This window comes from Hippopotamus amphibius, chromosome 10 (assembly GCF_030028045.1).
Source record: "Hippopotamus amphibius kiboko isolate mHipAmp2 chromosome 10, mHipAmp2.hap2, whole genome shotgun sequence".
NCBI classification, from domain to species: Eukaryota; Metazoa; Chordata; class Mammalia; order Artiodactyla; family Hippopotamidae; genus Hippopotamus; species Hippopotamus amphibius.
The window spans coordinates 46,071,790-46,091,389 of NC_080195.1; positions in this window are offsets into that span (position 1 = coordinate 46,071,790).

A 19,600-nucleotide genomic window follows, 5' to 3' on the forward strand; every position below is an offset into this window, starting at 1 on the left:
CTCCCTCAGGGCCAGGTCCCAGACCCTTGCTAGCTCTCATCACTGAGGGAGCCGGGTGCACATGACCCAACAGGTCTTAATGCTCCTCAGGCCACCCAAACAGTGGCGGTCAGGTACCCCAGACTGTGAGCCATACACTTAGGGTCACAGTGGCGGTGTGTGGTAGAGGTTCAACACTGCCTCAAGGCCTGGTCTGGGCCAATGGTCATTCATGACCTTGGCTCTGGAGCCCTGCAGGACACACCCCCAGCCTTTTCTCTGGGCCCCCCATCACACCAGCTGGCCCAAGGCAGTGTGAGCAGAAGAATGCTGGGGAGAAGGCTGGCACTTGCCTCTTACCTCATGCTCCAGGTCTGAAGGGGCAGCACTCCACTGACTGCTGCCTAACAAAGGGCCCCCACTAAAGATGGCTGACAGACAGTGGCTTGCTTGGGGCAGGGGCCCACTACAATGCCCACCAATGGCTGAGCAGGGTGGTCACAGTGGCATTAGTGGTCTCCTGGTAACCATTGCCTGGTAACGGGGCAGTGGGTCACAGTGCACAGCAAGGGCTGCCTGGGAAGGGCTGCATTCAGCTGGCTATGGTACAATTCCCCCTTTTCTTTGGTCCTCTGCAACCCTGAGGAGAATATGTGGGTATGATTTGGATAGAGTGGTTAATCATAAACTCAGCAGCAGATCTCTGTTTTCGGGGACTTGCTTTCAACCTCGATTCCTGGTTCATCTTTTCCCAAGTCTTTCAGGGAATGGGGTGACGACCACTCTAGCTACGTCCTGCTGCACGAAAGCAAAGCCCTACAGTGCATTCTGAGTTGGAAGCAATGCCACGTTGCAAGTCTTGATCCAAGTCTTATATAAACTTGTATAAGGAATCCAGGAGAATAAGCCTGAAAAGCAGCGTGAGGGTGGCACTCTGGGGCAGACGTTCTGGCAGGGAATCCAGACACGCAGAAGCAGAAGGGAAGAAATTGTTGTAAGTTGTTAGGAAGTTGAGGGGAAGAGCTTCCCGTAACGGGAGAACACAGATCAAAATCAGCATTATTGCGAAGCAAATCCACAAACGTTAGTAGCATATGCATCTGTTTACTCAGTTTGTCAAAACTGCATTGGTAAGAGTCTTCTTGAAGTTGAAGCACTTTGGGAAAGCCTCAGCCTAACTATCTGTTAGACACTTAAAGAGGCAAGGTTAAAGATCGCATGACAAGGGGTTGAGAAGGAAGCTTAATCAAGTGGCTCTCATGTAACCGTCAGCATGGCTGACCGATTATCCCAAGGCATACCTGCATTTCAGAAACTTTGTACCCTTTCTAGAATATCGACAGGTGTGCCATGTATCCATCCTGTGTAATTGGAGAAGCTTCTCCCCCATTTCACAATGTTTTCTCTGTAATTTCCATACCAGATATACGACTGAAATAGTCCTCCTTGAGTTGCCTTAAGGGCCCCGCAACTAATCCAAAGTTAACAAACTATTTCAAAACACCTGGTCCAATAAGCTCATCCGTCCTTTGAAGAGAATTCTTCTTTCTTCTCCAAAGTGAGAAGAGATCTTAAAAGCAAATCGAGATCCCTTAAAGGCAGGACAGTTCACATACCATGGTATTGAAAGCAGCATTCCAAGTAAACGTGTTCTCTTGGCAGAGGGGAACCCAATCCAGCCTTGAAAAAAACGTATTTTTAATAACAGTATCCATTTCCCGAAGTGGAGTTTCGTTTCAGCCCAATGATGCATCAAATGTTGGTTTTTGGCTCAACACATTTATCCCACCTTCCTACTCTATCCTGAAATGTGTTCCTTTTCATGAGTTTCTTAGCTTTAATTACATATTTTGATTACAATCCTCAAGGCCTTAACACCTTCACTTAGTGAAAACCAAGAAGCAAGCAATTGTCAGCTGGATGCCATACCAGCATTTCTGATTGCAAACGGATGCTTTTGAGACCTTCTGCTAAGTAGGCAAAGGTAGGGAATCTTAGATGTGCCCAGCATCCAATGTCCCAATCCTCTATCCTCTTTGAAATGACCCGGAGAGTCAAGGAATGCTTGCCACTTACCTTGGTGAAGTTTCATGCTCCCCAAATCTAGAGAGGCCATTTAGAAAGACTTCAAGTGTCATCATTTCAACTTATGGTCCTTGCTGTCAAATTGGCAACAGATATAAGGTCTTTTTGGATCTCTAAGAAACCTAGGGACCGCAGAAGGTTTATACTTCAGAATGCAAGAAGCTTAAGGCAGCTTCCATACCAGATATCAGTTCAGTACTAGCTATTTGCCAGATCATCAGGACCTGAAATCCATGGAGGCCAATTCTCTCAAGAGGAGGAAGTATTGGATAGGTAAATGCTTCCCTTTCAGTGAAATAGAGCTCATTTACACATCAACTCGGCAGTTGATGTCAATTGCCTTATCCCTAAAAGTGGCCCAAATCTGGAGAATGCACCTGAAAGGGGTGCGTTGGGGAAGCACATTTGAGTTTCCCAGAGCCACAACACTTTCACACAAAACAAATGCAAAAGTACATGCAAAAAAGAAACTCTCAGTCCTGAGGACCAAAGCAAAGGGTGAGGATGAACAACATCCTCAGTGTTTTCGAACTATGTTCCCTCATTTTAACAACAAAACGACAAACAACATGCAAATTGAAAGATAGGGAATCAGGACCACAGTTGTCATGCCTACTGACCTGGGAAGCAGAAAGAGCCAAAAAGGAAAAAGCAAAGAAATTAGGAAAAGTTCAATTTGCTTCATGAACTTCCACATGTCTCCTAGAAATATGCTCGTTTTCTCAGGGTCACAATGATGAAAACCAAAAGGATTTCACTGAGCAAACTTTCTCTACCTGAATATTTTACATAGACTGGTTTTGGAGATATGAAAATGATTCATTTGATGCCATGTTTCACCAGAATCTGTAGAATATGCTGGCCATGCAAAGTAAAAAAAAAAAAAAAATACTTGCTTGTCCCTTAGCGGACTACAAGATGGACTAGAGCTCTGCTGATCACAGCAGGTGTTATCCAATAGCAGAGAGACAAATGCAATGCCAAAATGTCTCTCAGGATCGCAGTTCCCAGGCACCAAAGGGCAGAATCCTACCCACTGGAAAGGGAATATGTCAAGCAATGTTCCACCACAGCTGAAACACAACGCAGGAGGGAACGATACCTAGTGTGATCATATGCAAGCTCCGTTACTGACCAAAGACGTCTCAAGTACTCAATGCAAGTGCTGTTTCACACACCTACAATGTAGGAATCACAAACAGGATCCCACAAACCACAGCACAGACTGCCGTGATTAACACCACATTGACACACACAAACACATGAAGAACAAATAAACACTCCAATCACAAAGACAGAAAGCGAGAGAAGGCATTTTGTCAACTTCCACTTCCACTCCCACATGGAGGCCCCCAGTTCTCAAGAGGGAATGGACTCAGAGGGGCTCCCATCCGCTAAGGGGAGCAGAACAGTTGGAGTAGACCTATTTCCCAGCCTGTGCAAGCTGGAGCAACTTACCCCCAAATGACATGAACTGTATACCGTTGCTCTGGACATGTGTCCAAGACAAGCAGCCTCGTGCTGTAGGGCAGCCACTGCATATCAGGGAGAATCCCTGCCAGTATCCTGGAGCCAAATGTACTCTGGCATGTGCTGGGAACTATAAATGGCGACGCCCCTGATCGAGATCAACACACCATGGGCACAGACCTCCTGGCTGGCTCGCTATAATTGTTAACCAAAGGCCAGGATGTGTGCGCGATGCACAGTGAGGCCAAACAACAGCAAAACATTGGACTTTGGAGCCGAGAAATATTTGTTGTTGAGACATTCAAGGAAATGGGTGGCTTATGCTGGGTAATCCCCAACCTTGAAAGCTTTTAGCAAAGCCCTCTTAGAGGTAAGGTGATGGAGGGGTGTGGCTTTTCGTTGAAAACTTCTCCCTGTCCGATCCATTGTTCTTGAGGACAGGTCATAGTCAGGTCTCAATGTTCCTATCAATCTCCAGCAAACAAATGTCACTCTCTGGGTGACAAGAAAGGGCAAGGTCCCAAGGCACAAGACTCACCCTCTGAGGTCCAGACCCACCTAAGAGAAAGGGGTCCCTGGGAGGGGTGGTGGTCCTCCTGCCATGGAGGGTTTGTCCAGGAGCTGGTCTGGGTACTCCCACCAGTGCCCACGCCTCACAGAGGAGGCAGCTCTGCCTTGGTGGCTCCCTCAGGGCCAGGTCCCAGACCCTTGCTAGCTGTCATCACTGAGGGAGCCGGGTGCACATGACCCAACAGGTCTTAATGCTCCTCAGGCCACCCAAACAGTGGCGGTCAGGTACCCCAGACTGTGAGCCATACGCTTAGGGTCACAGTGGCGGTGTGTGGTAGAGGTTCAACACTGCCTCAAGGCCTGGTCTGGGCCAGTGGGCATTCATTGCCTTGGCTATGGAGCCCTGCAGGGCACACCCCCAGCCTGTTCTCTCGGCCCCCCATCACACCAGCTGGCCCAAGGCCGTGTGAGCAGAAGAATGCTGGGGAGAAGGCTGGCACTTGCCTCTTACCTCATGCTCCAGGTCTGAAGGGGCAGCACTCCACTGACTGCTGCCTAACAAAGGCCCCCACTAAAGATGGCTGACAGACAGTGGCTTGCTTGGGGCAGGGGCCCACTACACTGCCCACCAATGGCTGAGCAGGGTGGTCACAGTGGCATTAGTGGTCTCCTGGTAACCATTGCCTGGTAACGGGGCAGTGGGTCACAGTGCACAGCAAGGGCTGCCTGGGAAGGGCTGCATTCAGCTGGCTATGGTACAATTCCCCCTTTTCTTTGGTCCTCTGCAACCCTGAGGAGAATATGTGGGTATGATTTGGATAGAGTGGTTAATCATAAACTCAGCAGCGGATCTCTGTTTTAGGGGACTTGCTTTCAACCTAGATTCCTGGTTCATCTTTACCCAAGTCTTTCAGGGAATGGGGTGATGACCACTCTCGCTACGTGCTGCTGGAGGAAAGCAAAGCCCTACAGTGCATTCTGAGTTGGAAGCAATGCCACGTTGCAAGTCTTGATCCAAGTCTTATATAAACTTGTATAAGGAATCCAGGAGAATAAGCCTGAAAAGCAGCGTGAGGGTGGCACTCTGGGGGAGACGTTCTGGCAGGTAATCCAGACACGCAGAAGCAGAAGGGAAGAAATTGTTGTAAGTTGTTAGGAAGTTGAGGGGAAGAGCTTCCCTTAACGGGAGAACACAGATCAAAATCAGCATTATTGCGAAGCAAATCCACAAACGTTAGTAGCATATGCATCTGTTTACTCAGTTTGTCAAAACTGCATTGGTAAGAGTCTTCTTGAAGTTGAAGCACTTTGGGAAAGCCTCAGCCTAACTATCTGTTAGACACTTAAAGAGGCAAGGTTAAAGATCGCATGACAAGGGGTTGAGAAGGAAGCTTAATCAAGTGGCTCTCATGTAACCGTCAGCATGGCTGACCGATTATCCCAAGGCATACCTGCATTTCAGAAACTTTGTACCCTTTCTAGAATATCGACAGGTGTGCCATGTATCCATCCTGTGTAATTGGAGAAGCTTCTCCCCCATTTCACAATGTTTTCTCTGTAATTTCCATCCCAGATATACGACTGAAATAGTCCTCCTTGAGTTGCCTTAAGGGCCCCGCAACTAATCCAAAGTTAACAAACTATTTCAAAACACCTGGTCCAATAAGCTCATCAGTCCTTTGAAGAGAATTCTTCTTTCTTCTCCAAAGTGAGAAGAGATCTTAAAAGCAAATCGAGATCCCTTAAAGGCAGGACAGTTCACATACCATGGTATTGAAAGCAGCATTCCAAGTAAACGTGTTCTCTTGGCAGAGGGGAACCCAATCCAGCCTTGAAAAAAACGTATTTTTAATAACAGTATCCATTTCCCGAAGTGGAGTTTCGTTTCAGCCCAATGATGCATCAAATGTTGGTTTTTGGCTCAACACATTTATCCCACCTTCCTACTCTATCCTGAAATGTGTTCCTTTTCATGAGTTTCTTAGCTTTAATTACATATTTTGATTACAATCCTCAAGTCCTTAACACCTTCACTTAGTGAAAACCAAGAAGCAAGCAATTGTCAGCTGGATGCCATACCAGCATTTCTGATTGCAAACGGATGCTTTTGAGACCTTCTGCTAAGTAGGCAAAGGTAGGGAATCTTAGATGTGCCCAGCATCCAATGTCCCAATCCTCTATCCTCTTTGAAATGACCCGGAGAGTCAAGGAATGCTTGCCACTTACCTTGGTGAAGTTTCATGCTCCCCAAATCTAGAGAGGCCATTTAGAAAGACTTCAAGTGTCATCATTTCAACTTATGGTCCTTGCTGTCAAATTGGCAACAGATATAAGGTCTTTTTGGATCTCTAAGAAACCTAGGGACCGCAGAAGGTTTATACTTCAGAATGCAAGAAGCTTAAGGCAGCTTCCATACCAGATATCAGTTCAGTACTAGCTATTTGCCAGATCATCAGGACCTGAAATCCATGGAGGCCAATTCTCTCAAGAGGAGGAAGTATTCAATAGGTAAGTGCTTCCCTTTCAGTGAAATAGAGCTCATTTACACATCAACTCGGCAGTTGATGTCAATTGCCTTATCCCTAAAAGTGGCCCAAATCTGGAGAATGCACCTGAAAGGGGTGCGTTGGGGAAGCACATTTGAGTTTCCCAGAGCCACAACACTTTCACACAAAACAAACGCAAAAGTACATGCCAAAAAGAAACTCTCAGTCCTGAGGACCAAAGCAAAGGGTGAGGATGAACAACATCCTCAGTGTTTTCGAACTACGTTCCCTCATTTTAACAACAAAACGACAAACAACATGCAAATTGAAAGATAGGGAATCAGGACCACAGTTGTCATGCCTACTGACCTGGGAAGCAGAAAGAGCCAAAAAGGAAAAAGCAAAGAAATTAGGAAAAGTTCAATTTGCTTCATGAACTTCCACATGTCTCCTGGAAATATGCTCGTTTTCTCAGGGTCACAATGATGAAAACCAATAGGATTTCACTGAGCAAACTTTCTCTACCTGAATATTTTACATAGACTGGTTTTGGAGATATGAAAATGATTCATTTGATGCCATGTTTCACCAGAATCTGTAGAATATGCTGGCCATGCAATGTAAAAAAAAAAAAAAAAATACTTGCTTGTCCCTTAGCGGACTACAAGATGGACTAGAGCTCTGCTGATCACAGCAGGTGTTATCCAATAGCAGAGAGACAAATGCAATGCCAAAATGTCTCTCAGGATCGCAGTTCCCAGGCACCAAAAGGCAGAATCCTACCCACTGGAAAGGGAATATGTCAAGCAATGTTCCACCACAGCTGAAACACAACGCAGGAGGGAACGATACCTAGTGTGATCATATGCAAGCTCCGTTACTGACCAAAGACGTCTCAAGTACTCAATGCAAGTGCTGTTTCACACACCTACAATGTACGAATCACAAACAGGATCCCACAAACCACAGCACAGACTGCCGTGATTAACACCACATTAACACACACAAACACATGAAGAACAAATAAACACTCCAATCACAAAGACAGAAAGCCAGAGAAGGCATTTTGTCAACTTCCACTTCCACTCCCACATGGAGGCCCCCAGTTCTCAAGAGGGAATGGACTCAGAGGGTCTCCCATCCGCTAAGGGGAGCAGCCCAGTTGGAGTAGACCTATTTCCCAGCCTGTGCAAGCTGGAGCCACTTACCCCCAAATGACATGAACTGTATACCTTTGCTCTGGACATGTGTCCAAGACAAGCAGCCTCGTGCTGTAGGGCAGCCACTGCATATCAGGGAGAATCCCTGCCAGTATCCTGGAGCCAAATGTACTCTGGCATGTGCTGGGAAGTATAAATGGCGACGCCCCTGATCGAGATCAACACACCATGGGCACAGACCTCCTGGCTGGCTCGCTATAATTGGTAACCAAAGGCCAGGATGTGTGCGCGACGCACAGTGAGGCCAAACAACAGCAAAACATTGGACTTTGGAGCCGAGAAATATTTGTTGTTGAGACATTCAAGGAAATGGGTGGCTTATGCTGGGTAATCCCCAACCTTGGAAGCTTTTAGCAAAGCCCTCTTAGAGGTAAGGTGATGGAGGGGTGTGGCTGTTCGTTGAAAACTTCTCCCTGTCCGATCCATTGTTCTTGAGGACAGGTCATAGTCAGGTCTCAATGTTCCTATCAATATCCAGCCAACAAATGTCACTCTCGGGGTGACAAGAAAGGGCAAGGTCCCAAGGCACAAGACTCACCCTCTGAGGTCCATACCCAACTAAGAGAAAGGGGTCCCTGGGAGGGGTGGTGGTCCTCCTGCCATGGAGGGTTTGTCCAGGAGCTGGTCTGGGTCCTCCCACCAGTGCCCACGCCTCACAGAGGTGGCAGCTCTGCCTTGGTGGCTCCCTCAGGGCCAGGTCCCAGACCCTTGCTAGCTCTCATCACTGAGGGAGCCGGGTGCACATGACCCAACAGGTCTTAATGCTCCTCAGGCCACCCAAACAGTGGCGGTCGGGTACCCCGGACTGTGAGCCATACCCTTAGGGTCACAGTGGCGGTGTGTGGTAGAGGTTCAACACTGCCTCAAGGCCTGGTCTGGGCCAATGGTCATTCATGGCCTTGGCTCTGGAGCCCTGCAGGACACACTCCCAGCCTGTTCTCTGGGCCCCCCATCACACCAGCTGGCCCAAGGCCGTGTGAGCAGAGGAATGCTGGGGAGAAGGCTGGAACTTGCCTCTTACCTCACGCTCCAGGTCTGAAGGGGCAGCACTCCACTGACTGCTGCCTAACAAAGGGCCCCCACTAAAGATGGCTGACAGACAGTGGCTTGCTTGGGGCAGGGGCCCACTACACTGCCCACCAATGGCTGAGCAGGGTGGTCACAGTGGCATTAGTGGTCTCCTGGGAACCATTGCCTGGTAACGGGGCAGTGGGTCACAGTGCACAGCAAGGGCTGCCTGGGAAGGGCTGCATTCAGCTGGCTATGGTACAATTCCCCCTTTTCTTTGGTCCTCTGCAACCCTGAGGAGAATATGTGGGTATGATTTGGATAGAGTGGTTAATCATAAACTCAGCAGCGGATCTCTGTTTTAGGGGACTTGCTTTCAACCTCGATTCCTGGTTCATCTTTTCCCAAGTCTTTCAGGGAATGGGGTGACGGCCACTCTAGCTACGTGCTGCTGGAGGAAAGCAAAGCCCTACAGTGCATTCTGAGTTGGAAGCAATGCCACGTTGCAAGTCTCGATCCAAGTCTTATATAAACTTGTATAAGGAATCCAGGAGAATAAGCCTGAAAAGCAGCGTGAGGGTGGCACTCTGGGGGAGACGTTCTGGGAGATAATCCAGACACGCAGAAGCAGAAGGGAAGAAATTGTTGTAAGTTGTTAGGAAGTTGAGGGGAAGAGCTTCCCTTAACGGGAGAACACAGATCAAAATCAGCATTATTGCGAAGCAAATCCACAAACGTTAGTAGCATATGCATCTGTTTACTCAGTTTGTCAAAACTGCCTTGGTAAGAGTCTTCTTGAAGTTGAAGCACTTTGGGAAAGCCTCAGCCTAACTATCTGTTAGACACTTAAAGAGGCAAGGTTAAAGATCGCATGACAAGGGGTTGAGAAGGAAGCTTAATCAAGTGGCTCTCATGTAACCGTCAGCATGGCTGACCGATTATCCCAAGGCATACCTGCATTTCAGAAACTTTGTACCCTTTCTAGAATATCGACAGGTGTGCCATGTATCCATCCTGTGTAATTGGAGAAGCTTCTCCCCCATTTCACAATGTTTTCTCTGTAATTTCCATACCAGATATACGACTGAAATAGTCCTCCTTGAGTTGCCTTAAGGGCCCCGCAACTAATCCAAAGTTAACAAACTATTTCAAAACACCTGGTCCAATAAGCTCATCAGTCCTTTGAAGAGAATTCTTCTTTCTTCTCCAAAGTGAGAAGAGATCTTAAAAGCAAATCGAGATCCCTTAAAGGCAGGACAGTTCACATACCATGGTATTGAAAGCAGCATTCCAAGTAAACGTGTTCTCTTGGCAGAGGGGAACCCAATCCAGCCTTGAAAAAAACGTATTTTTAATAACAGTATCCATTTCCCGAAGTGGAGTTTCGTTTCAGCCCAATGATGCATCAAATGTTGGTTTTTGGCTCAACACATTTATCCCACCTTCCTACTCTATCCTGAAATGTGTTCCTTTTCATGAGTTTCTTAGCTTTAATTACATATTTTGATTACAATCCTCAAGTCCTTAACACCTTCACTTAGTGAAAACCAAGAAGCAAGCAATTGTCAGCTGGATGCCATACCAGCATTTCTGATTGCAAACGGATGCTTTTGAGACCTTCTGCTAAGTAGGCAAAGGTAGGGAATCTTAGATGTGCCCAGCATCCAATGTCCCAATCCTCTATCCTCTTTGAAATGACCCGGAGAGTCAAGGAATGCTTGCCACTTACCTTGGTGAAGTTTCATGCTCCCCAAATCTAGAGAGGCCATTTAGAAAGACTTCAAGTGTCATCATTTCAACTTATGGTCCTTGCTGTCAAATTGGCAACAGATATAAGGTCTTTTTGGATCTCTAAGAAACCTAGGGACCGCAGAAGGTTTATACTTCAGAATGCAAGAAGCTTAAGGCAGCTTCCATACCAGATATCAGTTCAGTACTAGCTATTTGCCAGATCATCAGGACCTGAAATCCATGGAGGCCAATTCTCTCAAGAGGAGGAAGTATTCAATAGGTAAGTGCTTCCCTTTCAGTGAAATAGAGCTCATTTACACATCAACTCGGCAGTTGATGTCAATTGCCTTATCCCTAAAAGTGGCCCAAATCTGGAGAATGCACCTGAAAGGGGTGCGTTGGGGAAGCACATTTGAGTTTCCCAGAGCCACAACACTTTCACACAAAACAAACGCAAAAGTACATGCCAAAAAGAAACTCTCAGTCCTGAGGACCAAAGCAAAGGGTGAGGATGAACAACATCCTCAGTGTTTTCGAACTACGTTCCCTCATTTTAACAACAAAACGACAAACAACATGCAAATTGAAAGATAGGGAATCAGGACCACAGTTGTCATGCCTACTGACCTGGGAAGCAGAAAGAGCCAAAAAGGAAAAAGCAAAGAAATTAGGAAAAGTTCAATTTGCTTCATGAACTTCCACATGTCTCCTGGAAATATGCTCGTTTTCTCAGGGTCACAATGATGAAAACCAATAGGATTTCACTGAGCAAACTTTCTCTACCTGAATATTTTACATAGACTGGTTTTGGAGATATGAAAATGATTCATTTGATGCCATGTTTCACCAGAATCTGTAGAATATGCTGGCCATGCAATGTAAAAAAAAAAAAAAAAAAAATACTTGCTTGTCCCTTAGCGGACTACAAGAAGGACTGGAGCTCTGCTGATCACAGCACGTGTTATCCAATAGCAGAGAGACAAATGCAATGCCAAAATGTCTCTCAGGATCGCAGTTCCCAGGCACCAAAAGGCAGAATCCTACCCACTGGAAAGGGAATATGTCAAGCAATGTTCCACCACAGCTGAAACACAACGCAGGAGGGAACGATACCTAGTGTGATCATATGCAAGCTCCGTTACTGACCAAAGACGTCTCAAGTACTCAATGCAAGTGCTGTTTCACACACCTACAATGTACGAATCACAAACAGGATCCCACAAACCACAGCACAGACTGCCGTGATTAACACCACATTGACACACACAAACACATGAAGAACAAATAAACACTCCAATCACAAAGACAGAAAGCCAGAGAAGGCATTTTGTCAACTTCCACTTCCACTCCCACATGGAGGCCCCCAGTTCTCAAGAGGGAATGGACTCAGAGGGGCTCCCATCTGCTAAGGGGAGCAGCCCAGTTGGAGTAGACCTATTTCCCAGCCTGTGCAAGCTGGAGCCACTTACCCCCAAATGACATGAACTGTATACCTTTGCTCTGGACATGTGTCCAAGACAAGCAGCCTCGTGCTGTAGGGCAGCCACTGCATATCAGGGAGAATCCCTGCCAGTATCCTGGAGCCAAATGTACTCTGGCATGTGCTGGGAAGTATAAATGGCGACGCCCCTGATCGAGATCAACACACCATGGGCACAGACCTCCTGGCTGGCTCGCTATAATTGGTAACCAAAGGCCAGGATGTGTGCGCGACGCACAGTGAGGCCAAACAACAGCAAAACATTGGACTTTGGAGCCGAGAAATATTTGTTGTTGAGACATTCAAGGAAATGGGTGGCTTATGCTGGGTAATCCCCAACCTTGGAAGCTTTTAGCAAAGCCCTCTTAGAGGTAAGGTGATGGAGGGGTGTGGCTGTTCGTTGAAAACTTCTCCCTGTCCGATCCATTGTTCTTGAGGACAGGTCATAGTCAGGTCTCAATGTTCCTATCAATATCCAGCCAACAAATGTCACTCTCGGGGTGACAAGAAAGGGCAAGGTCCCAAGGCACAAGACTCACCCTCTGAGGTCCATACCCACCTAAGATAAAGGGGTCCCTGGGAGGGGTGGTGGTCCTCCTGCCATGGAGGGTTTGTCCAGGAGCTGGTCTGGGTCCTCCCACCAGTGCCCACGCCTCACAGAGGTGGCAGCTCTGCCTTGGTGGCTCCCTCAGGGCCAGGTCCCAGACCCTTGCTAGCTCTCATCACTGAGGGAGCCGGGTGCACATGACCCAACAGGTCTTAATGCTCCTCAGGCCACCCAAACAGTGGCGGTCGGGTACCCCGGACTGTGAGCCATACCCTTAGGGTCACAGTGGCGGTGTGTGGTAGAGGTTCAACACTGCCTCAAGGCCTGGTCTGGGCCAATGGTCATTCATGGCCTTGGCTCTGGAGCCCTGCAGGACACACTCCCAGCCTGTTCTCTGGGCCCCCCATCACACCAGCTGGCCCAAGGCCGTGTGAGCAGAAGAATGCTGGGGAGAAGGCTGGCACTTGCCTCTTACCTCATGCTCCAGGTCTGAAGGGGCAGCACTGCACTGACTGCTGCCTAACAAAGGGCCCCCACTAAAGATGGCTGACAGACAGTGGCTTGCTTGGGGCAGGGGCCCACTACACTGCCCACCAATGGCTGAGCAGGGTGGCCACAGTGGCATTAGTGGTCTCCTGGTAACCATTGCCTGGTAACGGGGCAGTGGGTCACAGTGCACAGCAAGGGCTGCCTGGGAAGGGCTGCATTCAGCTGGCTATGGTACAATTCCCCCTTTTCTTTGGTCCTCTGCAACCCTGAGGAGAATATGTGGGTATGATTTGGATAGAGTGGTTAATCATAAACTCAGCAGCGGATCTCTGTTTTAGGGGACTTGCTTTCAACCTCCATTCCTGGTTCATCTTTTCCAGAATCTTTCAGGGAATGGGGTGACCACCACTCTAGCTACATCCTGCTGAAGGAAAGCAAAGCCCTAAGTGCATTCTGAGTTGGAAGCAATGCCACGTTGCAAGGCTTGATCCAAGTCTTATATAAACTTGTATAAGGAATCCAGGAGAATAAGCCTGAAAAGCAGCGTGAGGGTGGCACTCTGGGGGAGACGTTCTTTCAGGTAATCCAGACACGCAGAAGCAGAAGGGAAGAAATTGTTGTAAGTTGTTAGGAAGTTGAGGGGAAGAGCTTCCCTTAACGGGAGAACACAGATCAAAATCAGCATTATTGCAAAGCAAATCCATAAACGTTAGTAGCATATGCATCTGTTTACTCAGTTTGTCAAAACTGCATTGGTAAGAGTCTTCTTGAAGTTGAAGCACTTTGGGAAAGCCTCAGCCTAACTATCTGTTAGACACTTAAAGAGGCAAGGTTAAAGATCGCATGACAAGGGGTTGAGAAGGAAGCTTAATCAAGTGGCTCTCATGTAACCGTCTGCATGGCTGACCGATTATCCCAAGGCATACCTGCATTTCAAAAACTTTGTACCCTTCCTTGAATATCGAGAGGTTGACATGTATCCATCCTGTGAAATTGGAATAGCTTCTCCCCCATTTCTCAATGTTTTCTCTGTAATTTCCATACCAGATATACGACTGAAATACTCCTCCTTGAGTTGCCTTAAGGGCCCTGAAACTAATCCAAAGTTAACAAACTATTTCAAAACACCTGGTCCAATAAGCTCATCAGTCCTTTGAAGAGAATTCTTCTTTCTTCTCCAAAGTGAGAAGAGATCTTAAAAGCAAATCGAGATCCCTTAAAGGCAGGACAGTTCACATACCATGGTATTGAAAGCAGCATTCCAAGTAAATGTGTTCTCTTGGCAGAAGGGAACCCAATCCAGCCTTGAGAAAAACGTATTTTTAATAACAGTATCCATTTCCCGAAGTGGAGTTTCGTTTCTGCCCAATGATGCATCAAATGTTGGTTTTTGGCTCAACACATTTATCCCACCTTCCTACTCTATCCTGAAATGTGTTCCTTTTCATGAGTTTCTTAGCTTTAATTACATATTTCGATTACAATCCTCAAGTCCTTAACACCTTCACTTAGTGAAAACCAAGAAGCAAGCAATTGTCAGCTGGATGCCATACCAGCATTTCTGATTGCAAACGGATGCTTTTGAGACCTTCTGCTAAGTAGGCAAAGGTAGGGAATCTTAGATGTGCCCAGCATCCAATGTTCCAATCCTCTATCCTCTTTGAAATGACCCGGAGAGTCAAGGAATGCTTCCCACTTAACTTGGTGAAGTTTCATGCTCCCAAATCTAGAGAGGCCATTTAGAAAGACTTCAAGTGTCATCATTTCAACTTATGGTCCTTGCTGTCAAATTGGCAACAGGTATAAGGTCTTTTTGGATCTCTAAGAAACCTAGGGACCGCAGAAGGTTTACACTTCAGAACGCAAGAAGCTTAAGGCAGCTTCCATACCAGATATCAGTTCAGTACTAGCTATTTGCCAGATCATCAGGACCTGAAATCCATGGAGGCCAATTCTCTCAAGAGGAGGAAGTATTCAATAGGTAAGTGCTTCCCTTTCAGTGAAATAGAGCTCAATTACAAATCAACTCGGCAGTTGATGTCAATTGCCTAATCCCTAAAAGTTGCCCAAATCTGGAGAATGCACCTGAAAGGGGTGCGTTGGGGAAGCACATTTGAGTTTCCCAGAGCCACAACACTTTCACACAAAACAAACGCAAAAGTACATGCAAAAAAGAAACTCTCAGTCCTGAGGACCAAAGCAAAGGGTGAGGATGAACAACATCCTCAGTGTTTTCGAAGTACGTTCCCTCATTTTAACAACAAAACGACAAACAACATGCAAATTGAAAGATAGGGAATCACGACCACAGTTGTCATGCCTACTGACCTGGGAAGCAGAAAGAGCCAAAAAGGAAAAAGCAAAGAAATTAGGAAAAGTTCAATTTGCTTCATAAACTTCCACATGTCTCCTGGAAATATGCTCGTTTTCTCAGGGTCACAATGATGAAAACCAAAAGGATTTCACTGAGCAAACTTTCTCTAACTGAATATTTTACATAGACTGGTTTTGGAGATATGAAAATGATTCATTTGATGCCATGTTTCACCAGAATCTGTAGAATATGCTGGCCATGCAATGTAAAAAAAAAAAAAAAAATACTTGTAACTTAGCGGACTACAAGATGGACTAGAGCTCTGCTGATCACAGCAGGTGTTATCCAATAGCAGACAGACAAATGCAATGCCAAAAGGTCTCTCAGGATCGCAGTTCCCAGCCACCAAAAGGGAGATTCCTACCCATTGGAAAGGGAATATGTCAACCAATGTTCCACCACAGCTGAAACACAACGCAGGAGGGAACGATACCTAGTGTGATCATATGCAAGCTCCGTTACTGACCAAAGACGTCTCAAGTACTCAATGCAAGTGCTGTTTCACACACCTACAATGTACGAATCACAAACTGGATCCCACAAACCAAAGCACAGACTGCCGTGATTAACACCACATTGACACACACAAACACATGAAGAACAAATAAACACTCCAATCACAAAGACAGAAAGCCAGAGAAGGCATTTTGTCAACTTCCACTTCCACTCCCACATGGAGGCCCCCAGTTCTCAAGAGGGAATGGACTCAGAGGGGCTCACATCCGCTAAGGGGAGCAGCCCAGTTGGAGTAGAGCTATTTCCCAGCCTGTGCAAGCTGGAGCCACTTACCCCCAAATGACATGAACTGTATACCGTTGCTCTGGACATGTCTCCAAGACAAGCAGCCTCGTGCTGTAGGGCAGCCACTGCATATCAGGGAGAATCCCTGCCAGTATCCTGGAGCCAAATGTACTCTGGCATGTGCTGGGAACTTTAAATGGGGATGCCCCTGATCGAGATAAACACACCATGGGCACAGACCTCCTGGCTGGCTTGCTATAATTGGTAACCAAAGGCCAGGATGTGTGCCCGATGCACAGTGAGGCCAAGCAACAGCAAAACATTGGACTTTGGAGCCGAGAAATATTTGTTGTTGAGACATTCAAGGAAATGGGTGGCTTATGCCGGGTAATCCCCAACCTTGAAAGCTTTTAGCAAAGCCCTCTTAGAGGTAAGGTGATGGAGGGGTGTGGCTGTTCGTTGAAAACTTCTCCCTGTCCGATCCTTTGTTCCTGAGGAAAGGTCATAGTCAGGTCTCAATGTTCCTATCAATCTCCAGCAAACAAATGTCACTCTCTGGGTGACAAGAAAGGGCAAGGTCCCAAGGCACAAGGCTCACCCTCTGAGGTCCAGACCCACCTAAGAGAAAGGGGTCCCTGGGAGGGGTGGTGGTCCTCCTGCCATGGAGGGTTTGTCCAGGAGCTGGTCTGGGTCCTCCCACCAGTGCCCAAGCCTCCCAGAGGACGCAGCTCTGCCTTGCTGGCTCCCTCAGGGCCAGGTCCCAGACCCTTGCTAGCTCTCATCACTGAGGGAGCCGGGTGCACATGACCCAACAGGTCTTAATGCTCCTCAGGCCACCCAAACAGTGGCGGTCAGGTACCCCAGACAGTGAGCCATACCCTTAGGGTCACAGTGGCTGTGTGTGGTAGAGGTTCAACACTGCCTCAAGGCCTGGTCTGGGCCAGTGGGCATTCATGGCCTTGGCTCTGGAGCCATGCAGGACACACCCCCAGCCTGTTCTCTGGGCCCCCCATCACACCAGCAGGCCCAAGGCCGTGTGAGCAGAAGAATGCTGGGGAGAAGGCTGGCACTTGCCTCTTACCTCACGCTCCAGGTCTGAAGGGGCAGCACTGCACTGACTGCTGCCTAAAAAAGGGCCCCCACTAAAGATGGCTGACAGACAGTGGCTTGCTTGGGGCAGGGGCCCACTACACTGCCCACCAATGGCTGAGCAGGGTGGTCACAGTGGCATTAGTGGTCTCCTGGTAACCATTGCCTGGTAACGGGGCAGTGGGTCACAGTGCACAGCAAGGGCTGCCTGGGAAGGGCTGCATTCAGCTGGCTATGGTACAATTCCCCCTTTTCTTTGGTCATCTGCAACCCTGAGGAGAATATGTGGGTATGATTTGGATAGAGTGGTTAATCATAAACTCAGCAGCAGATCTCTGTTTTAGGGGACTTGCTTTCAACCTCCATTCCTGGTTCATCTTTTCCAGAATCTTTCAGGGAATGGGGTGACGACCACTCTAGCTACATCCTGCTGCAGGAAAGCAAAGCCCTAAGTGCATTCTGAGTTGGAAGCAATGCCACGTTGCAAGGCTTGATCCAAGTCTTATATAAACTTGTATAAGGAATCCAGGAGAATAAGCCTGAAAAGCAGCGTGAGGGTGGCACTCTGGGGGAGACGTTCTTTCAGGTAATCCAGACACGCAGAAGCAGAAGGGAAGAAATTGTTGTAAGTTGTTAGGAAGTTGAGGGGAAGAGCTTCCCTTAACGGGAGAACACAGATCAAAATCAGCATTATTGCAAAGCAAATCCATAAACGTTAGTAGCATATGCATCTGTTTACTCAGTTTGTCAAAACTGCATTGGTAAGAGTCTTCTTGAAGTTGAAGCACTTTGGGAAAGCCTCAGCCTAACTATCTGTTAGACACTTAAAGAGGCAAGGTTAAAGATCGGATGACAAGGGGTTGAGAAGGAAGCTTAATCAAGTGGCTCTCATGTAACCGTCTGCATGGCTGACCGATTATCCCAAGGCATACCTGCATTTCAAAAACTTTGTACCCTTCCTTGAATATCGAGAGGTTGACATGTATCCATCCTGTGAAATTGGAATAGCTTCTCCCCCATTTCTCAATGTTTTCTCTGTAATTTCCATACCAGATATACGACTGAAATACTCCTCCTTGAGTTGCCTTAAGGGCCCTGCAACTAATCCAAAGTTAACAAAATATTTCAAAACACCTGGTCCAATAAGCTCATCAGTCCTTTGAAGAGAATTCTTCTTTCTTCTCCAAAGTGAGAAGAGATCTTAAAAGCAAATCGAGATCCCTTAAAGGCAGGACAGTTCACATACCATGGTATTGAAAGCAGCATTCCAAGTAAATGTGTTCTCTTGGCAGAGGGGAACCCAATCCAGCCTTGAGAAAAACGTATTTTTAATAACAGTATCCATTTCCCGAAGTGGAGTTTCGTTTCAGCCCAATGATGCATCAAATGTTGGTTTTTGGCTCAACACATTTATCCCACCTTCCTACTCTATCCTGAAATGTGTTCCTTTTCATGAGTTTCTTAGCTTTAATTACATATTTCGATTACAATCCTCAAGTCCTTAACACCTTCACTTAGTGAAAACCAAGAAGCAAGCAATTGTCAGCTGGATGCCATACCAGCATTTCTGATTGCAAACGGATGCTTTTGAGACCTTCTGCTAAGTAGGCAAAGGTAGGGAATCTTAGATGTGCCCAGCATCCAATGTTCCAATCCTCTATCCTCTTTGAAATGACCCGGAGAGTCAAGGAATGCTTGCCACTTAACTTGGTGAAGTTTCATGCTCCCAAATCTAGAGAGGCCATTTAGAAAGACTTCAAGTGTCATCATTTCAACTTATGGTCCTTGCTGTCAAATTGGCAACAGATATAAGGTCTTTTTGGATCTCTAAGAAACCTAGGGACCGCAGAAGGTTTACACTTCAGAACACAAGAAGCTTAAGGCAGCTTCCATACCAGATATCAGTTCAGTACTAGCTATTTGCCAGATCATCAGGACCTGAAATCCATGGACGCCAATTCTCTCAAGAGGAGGAAGTATTGAATAGGTAAGTGCTTCCCTTTCAGTGAAATAGAGCTCATTTACACATCAACTCGGCAGTTGATGTCAATTGCCTTATCCCTAAAAGTGGCCCAAATCTGGAGAATGCACCTGAAAGGGGTGCGTTGGGGAAGCACATTTGAGTTTCCCAGAGCCACAACACTTTCACACAAAACAAACGCAAAAGTACATGCAAAAAAGAAACTCTCAGTCCTGAGGACCAAAGCAAAGGGTGAGGATGAACAACATCCTCAGTGTTTTCGAACTACGTTCCCTCATTTTAACAACAAAACGACAAACAACATGCAAATTGAAAGATAGGGAATCAGGACCACAGTTGTCATGCCTACTGACCTGGGAAGCAGAAAGAGCCAAAAAGGAAAAAGCAAAGAAATTAGGAAAAGTTCAATT